We start from the raw sequence: 5670 nt of genomic DNA on the forward strand, positions 1-5670 counted from the left end.
GACACGGGTTCGTATCCCGGCCCGGGAAGATCCCACATGCCGCGGAGCGGCTGGGCCCGTGAGCCATGGCCGCTGAGCCTGCGCGTCTGGAGCCTGTGCTCCGCAACGGCAGAGGCCACAATAGTGAGAGGCCCGCGTACCGCCAAAAAATAAAGCTAAAATTAATAAGACTGGTCATACCAAATAATGATGAGGATATAGAACTGAAACCTTCATACACTACTGGTTAGAATATAATTCGGTATAACCACTTTAGGTAATAGTCTGGCAGTTTCTTTAAAAGCTTGCACACCCATGAGAGAGAGAGAGATTTGCACACCCATGTTCCTAGCAGCACTATTTCATACTAGCCAAAAGGTTGAAGCAACCCAAATGTCCCTGGACAGATGAATGGATAAACAGAGTGTGGTATATGCATACAATGGAATATTATTCAGCCTTAAAAAGGAAAGCAATTCTGTCACATGCTGCATGAATGAAACTTGAAGGCATTACACTAAGTGAAATAAACCAGTCACAAAAAGATAAATACTGTATGATTTACTAATATGAGGTATCTAAAGTAGTCAAATTCATAGAAACAGAGAATAAAATGGTGGTTACTAGGGGTCGTGGGGAGGGAAAAAGGGGAGTTGTTGCATGATTGATATAGAGTTCAGATTTGCAAGATGAAAAAGTCTGCAGAACTGTTTCACAATGTGTTAACACATTGTCCATATAAAGACTTGTATACAAGTGTTCATAGAAGCCTAGTTTGTAATAGCCAGAAACCAGAAAGGATCCAAATATCCATAAACAGACGGATGGATAAACAAATTGTGGTGTAATCCCTTCTTGGGTCCATCCTGTTAGGCCAGCACCCTCCTTTTTTTGACTAGATCATTTAATTGATACAGCTATTCCTGGCCCTATCTGGAAAAAGCCATGGCTGTTTCTCCTCACCAGGGCCATTCAAGACCACGGCCTCCCTCCACTGACTTATGTTAACATAAATAATATAGTTTTGTGTTCAAGGCACATAGATTTTCCACTAGTAACAGGGCCACACTTGGTCTGTTTGGCTTGGATAAGAGCAGCGGTCAAATGATTGACCTGGAAGGCTCAGTAAACTTTGTGAAGTTCAACCATGTTCCTTTCTGCTGCACTTTGGCACATAGGGGCGCAGTCTGTGGGCAAGACCAGCCACATGCCCTTGCAGGTTAGGTGGCTCCAAGCAGGAGCCCCAGGAGCTGAGCTTCCTGCACATCTGCCTCACCCATGCCCTCTGTGTAACCTTGGACTTCTCTGCCCTTCACCTCTCAGGCTGCACAGTTGGGACAGTCCTATGGGGAGAGAGGTGGGGCCACTGTTAATTTTATGTCATTTTGCTTTTGCTTTGTTTTAATTGTTGCTAGGTAACGCCTTAAGAGAAAAGCTCTTCTAAAAGTTTAAACATGTTCTTTAAAGACTGGATTCTCGGGTGCAAAATGGAGGGAGGTCAGGTAGGGGGAGAAAAAAGGGACATGACCACACCTCACCAGCCTCCTAGGGAGAATACAAGGAACCAGTGAGATTCCAGATGAAAACTGTAAACTCACACGAAAGCACATGCACCCTTGGTTTAGCTCTTAGGCGAAATGAATGGACATATGGCAGCTGTATTAGGACACATCATTCTGGAATGTGTTACTTTAAGGCCTGGACCCCAGGAAAACCAAGACCAGCAAGAATCGCCCAAGCACCCAGTTCCCTAACTCTCTGCTTCTATGTCCAGAGCACTAACCCTCAGCCTCCACCCGGACCCACTGTAACTTTTTGTGTATTGTCATCTTCCAGGTGACAGGTCCCTTACCTTCTTTACTTCAGGAATCAATGCATTTCACCAAACCTCTGGTTCTCTTTGTTGCCAAATATAGTTGCCCACTACCCCATATTTGGGGTTTCTGCCACAGACCCGTGATGATGGCTGAGTTTCATGTTGGGAGGACAAACCTGGAAAAAAAGAGGGAGTACATTCAAAGTCACTTGTTGGCATGGACACTTTTCCACAGTAATTAAAATAGGGCCTGTGTATTATTACTCAAAACAGCTTGACAATTGAACAAACACCTTCCCCTGGAGTCGCATTTGACCTTTCCACACCCTTGTTGAGATGGATCAGATCATTGTCTAATTTGGGATTTCCCTCAGAGTAGACTGGAGGGCTTCCCTGGTGGCGCAGTGGTTGAGAGTCCGCCTGCCGAGGCTGGGGACACGGGTTCGTGCCCCGGTCCGGGAAGATCCCACATGCTGCGGAGCTGCTGGTCCCGTGAGCCATGGCCGCTGAGCCTGTGCGTCCGGAGCCTGTGCTCCGCAACGGGAGAGGCCACAACAGTGAGAGGCCCACGTACCACAAAAAGAAAAAAAGACTGGAGACAAGTGTTCAGGCCTAAGGTAGTTTATTTGGGAGGTGATTCCCAGAGGCTCTGGCAAGGGCGAGAGGAAGCAAGAGAGTGGAGGGAAGAAAGCCGTGAAGAATATGCGGGAAACCAGGCTGCTTCCTGCAGGTGGGCACCGGAGAGCCTGCCTGGAGTTGAGCCACTGAGGGGCGAGGGGCTAGGGGTTTATCTACGGGCTCTTGTTCCTTTCAGTTCTTCCAGCAGTCCTGCAGGGGCGAGCATTCCCATCTGGGGAACTCCTCTGGCAGAGACCAACAAGCAGTTAGCACGTGTGGGAACTGTGAAGTCGGCCTCTAGGATAGGCTGAGCGGATATGTGCAGGGCACCGGCAGCATCTGTTTGTTGTACTTATCTCCGATTCATAGAGGAAGAATCTGAGGCACAGAGAGGTTAAATCTTTGCTCAGAGTCGCCCAGCTGGTGGTCTTTGGACTCTTTGACCTGCATTCTGTCCCTTGTACTGCGTTGCCTCTGAGGCTGCAGTTATGGCAGAGATGGCTGGGGCAGCCCCGAATGGCCTTCTCACATTTTGATTTCTACAGCAGCCTTTGCATGACTGGTGTGGCCCTTCTTTTAGAGGCAACACAGCATAGTGGTTAAGACTTCTGAGCCAGACTTCCTGTGTGTCTTTTTTGGAAATTGTGTGGGCAAATTACTTAAACTTTCTGTGCCTTGCTTTTGTTCTCTGTTAAAATACTATCTATTTCACCATGTTGATGTGAAGACTAAATGAATTAATAATACATGCCAAGTGCTTAGCAGGGAATAAGAACCATGGACGTGTTCGTTGTTGGTGGTGTTATTGTGCATACGGATGCTCTTTTTACTCACATTTCCCTGGCTTTAGAATTCATATGAAGTCATTGCAAAACAAAAGCTCACATTTCATTGCCACATTCATGTCTGGGAAGCATCTCACCGAGTTTAAACATCATTACACTTCAGATGATTTGTTTATCATCTGTCTTCACTGCCTGTTGATAAACTCCCTAAGGACAGAGATCGCGCCAGCCTTGCCCTTCATGGAATGAGCAGTGCAGAGTGTGGTGCCTGGCCTTGGGTGCTGCTCTGGAAATTCACATTCAGTGAATGAGAGCACACCCTCCCCGGGGCTTGATGGTGACAGCAAAGCTCATGTTACACAGCCAGGCCACCTGCTGGTGGTGACATCAACATAAAAATAATTTTAAAAGTTGCACCAGAGATGTGCTCCTCCCAGAATTTTCTCTGTATTTATAGAACACTATTCTAAGGCCCTCAAAAGAATTTTCAGCTGAATTTTCAGAAAAATATTTCAACAGAATTCAACACCAATTTATGATAAAAAAAAAGATAATAAACCACTCAGAAAGTTGGCATAGGGGAACCTACTCAACATATTCAAGGTCATGTATGACAAACCCATAGCGAACATCGTCCTCAAGGGTGAAAAATTGAAACCATTTCCTCTAAGAACACAAACAAGACACGATTGCTGAGTCTCATCACAGTTATTCAACACAGGTTTGGAACTTTTAGCCTCAGCAACCAGAGAAAAAAAAGAAATGAAAATAATCCAAATCAGAAAGGGAGAATTAAAATTCTAATGTTTTGCGGATGACATGATAGTATACTTAGAGAATGCAAAGGAGGCTATCCAAAATCTATGAGAGCTAATCAATGAATTTTGTGAAGCAGCATGATACATAATGAATGCACAATAATCTCTAGGGTTCCTATTCACTAACGATGAAAAATTTGACAGAGCGTCTAAGGAAACACTCCCTTTGAACATTGCAACAAAGTGCATAAAATCCCTAAGAATAAACATACCCATAATTAATCTTAATTAATCTGATTAATCCAATTAATCTGATTAATCTTTAATCCGATTAAAGAACTGAGCCCCAAGTGACTAAAAGGTCACTTGGGACTCAGTTCTTTAATTCTCAGCGAGATGAAATTGGAAGCTAGAATATGGAGTGTGGCACTCCGATGTGCAGTATTAACGTTTGCCAGTAATTATCAGTATTAATGTTTCATTATGGATAATGCTATGTGACAACAAGTGGGCTAATTTTAACATCCGTTTGACCTTGACACACTGTTATAATGAGTCAGGGACAAATTGGGTGTCCTGTTTTACAAACAAGGAACTCAGACCCACTGAGGCATTAAGAGGACCCTGAAGCAGAGCAAGCAACTAAGCTGTGTTGCTTGTTCACACTTACCAAGTTCTTTTCGGTAAATGTCAGAGGCACCCAGTAGTGGGAAGTGGATGATGGTTATACAGCCTTGACACCATGTCATGGACCCAACATGTTATGGGCTGACTTGTGTCCCCCTCCAAACTCATATGTGACTGATAGGTCTTTAAAGAGGAAACTAAGGTTAAATAAGGTGATTAGGGTAGGCCTTAATCCAATATGACCGATGTCTTTATAAGAAGAGATTAGGACACAGCCACACACGTGGGGAAGACCTTGTGAAGATGCAGGGAGGAGATGCTCATCTGCAAGCCAAGGAGAGAGACCTCAGAAGAAACCAACCCTACTGACCCCCAGCTCTTGGACTTCTAGCCTCCAGGACTGTGAGAAAATAAATTTCTGTTGTTTAAGCCACCCAGGCTGTGATTCTTTCTTACGGCAGCCCTAGCAAACAAATATACAAGGCCTGTATTAGTAGGCAGGGGCAGAAACTGCTCACCGGCTCCCTCGGATCAGTGACACCCCTCCTCTGTCCTCTCTATTGCTCCACCACGCTGGGAGGAAAGGTCACTTGGGGCAAATCTAGTTTCAGAGTCAGTTCTCCCCAGAGGACTCCCCACAGAATCTGCATCTTGCATCTTCACTCCCTGCTGTGTATGCACATCCTTTCCCCCAAGGCTTTCCACTTTTTTTTTTCTGTTCTGTTCTTACTTGTTCTGTTTTGTCTACTATTTAAAAAATGCAGAATCTCAAAAAAAAAAAAAAAAATGCAGAATCTCTGATTAGCAGGGGCCTTCTGTCTCTAAGACCTTGTTTAAAGGCCTTTGCTCCTAATGACATAAACTGCTGAGTGTGCTGCACAAGAAATGCATTTCAGAATCAATGAAGAGATAACTTCTATTTCTAGAAGTTTATAGGGAGAACTGTGTCTAATCCTTGCCACCTTAGATGGTTTTAGCATCCATTATAGATTGGTCTTTCAGCCATCAAAAAGCAAATCGCTCTGCTTGCAGGCCGCACAGCAGCTGTTGAATCCCTTCTTGGGACCTTGTTGTTATTGATTCCTGC

This window comes from Lipotes vexillifer, unplaced genomic scaffold (assembly GCF_000442215.2).
Source record: "Lipotes vexillifer unplaced genomic scaffold, Lipotes_vexillifer_v1.1 scaffold150, whole genome shotgun sequence".
NCBI classification, from domain to species: Eukaryota; Metazoa; Chordata; class Mammalia; order Artiodactyla; family Lipotidae; genus Lipotes; species Lipotes vexillifer.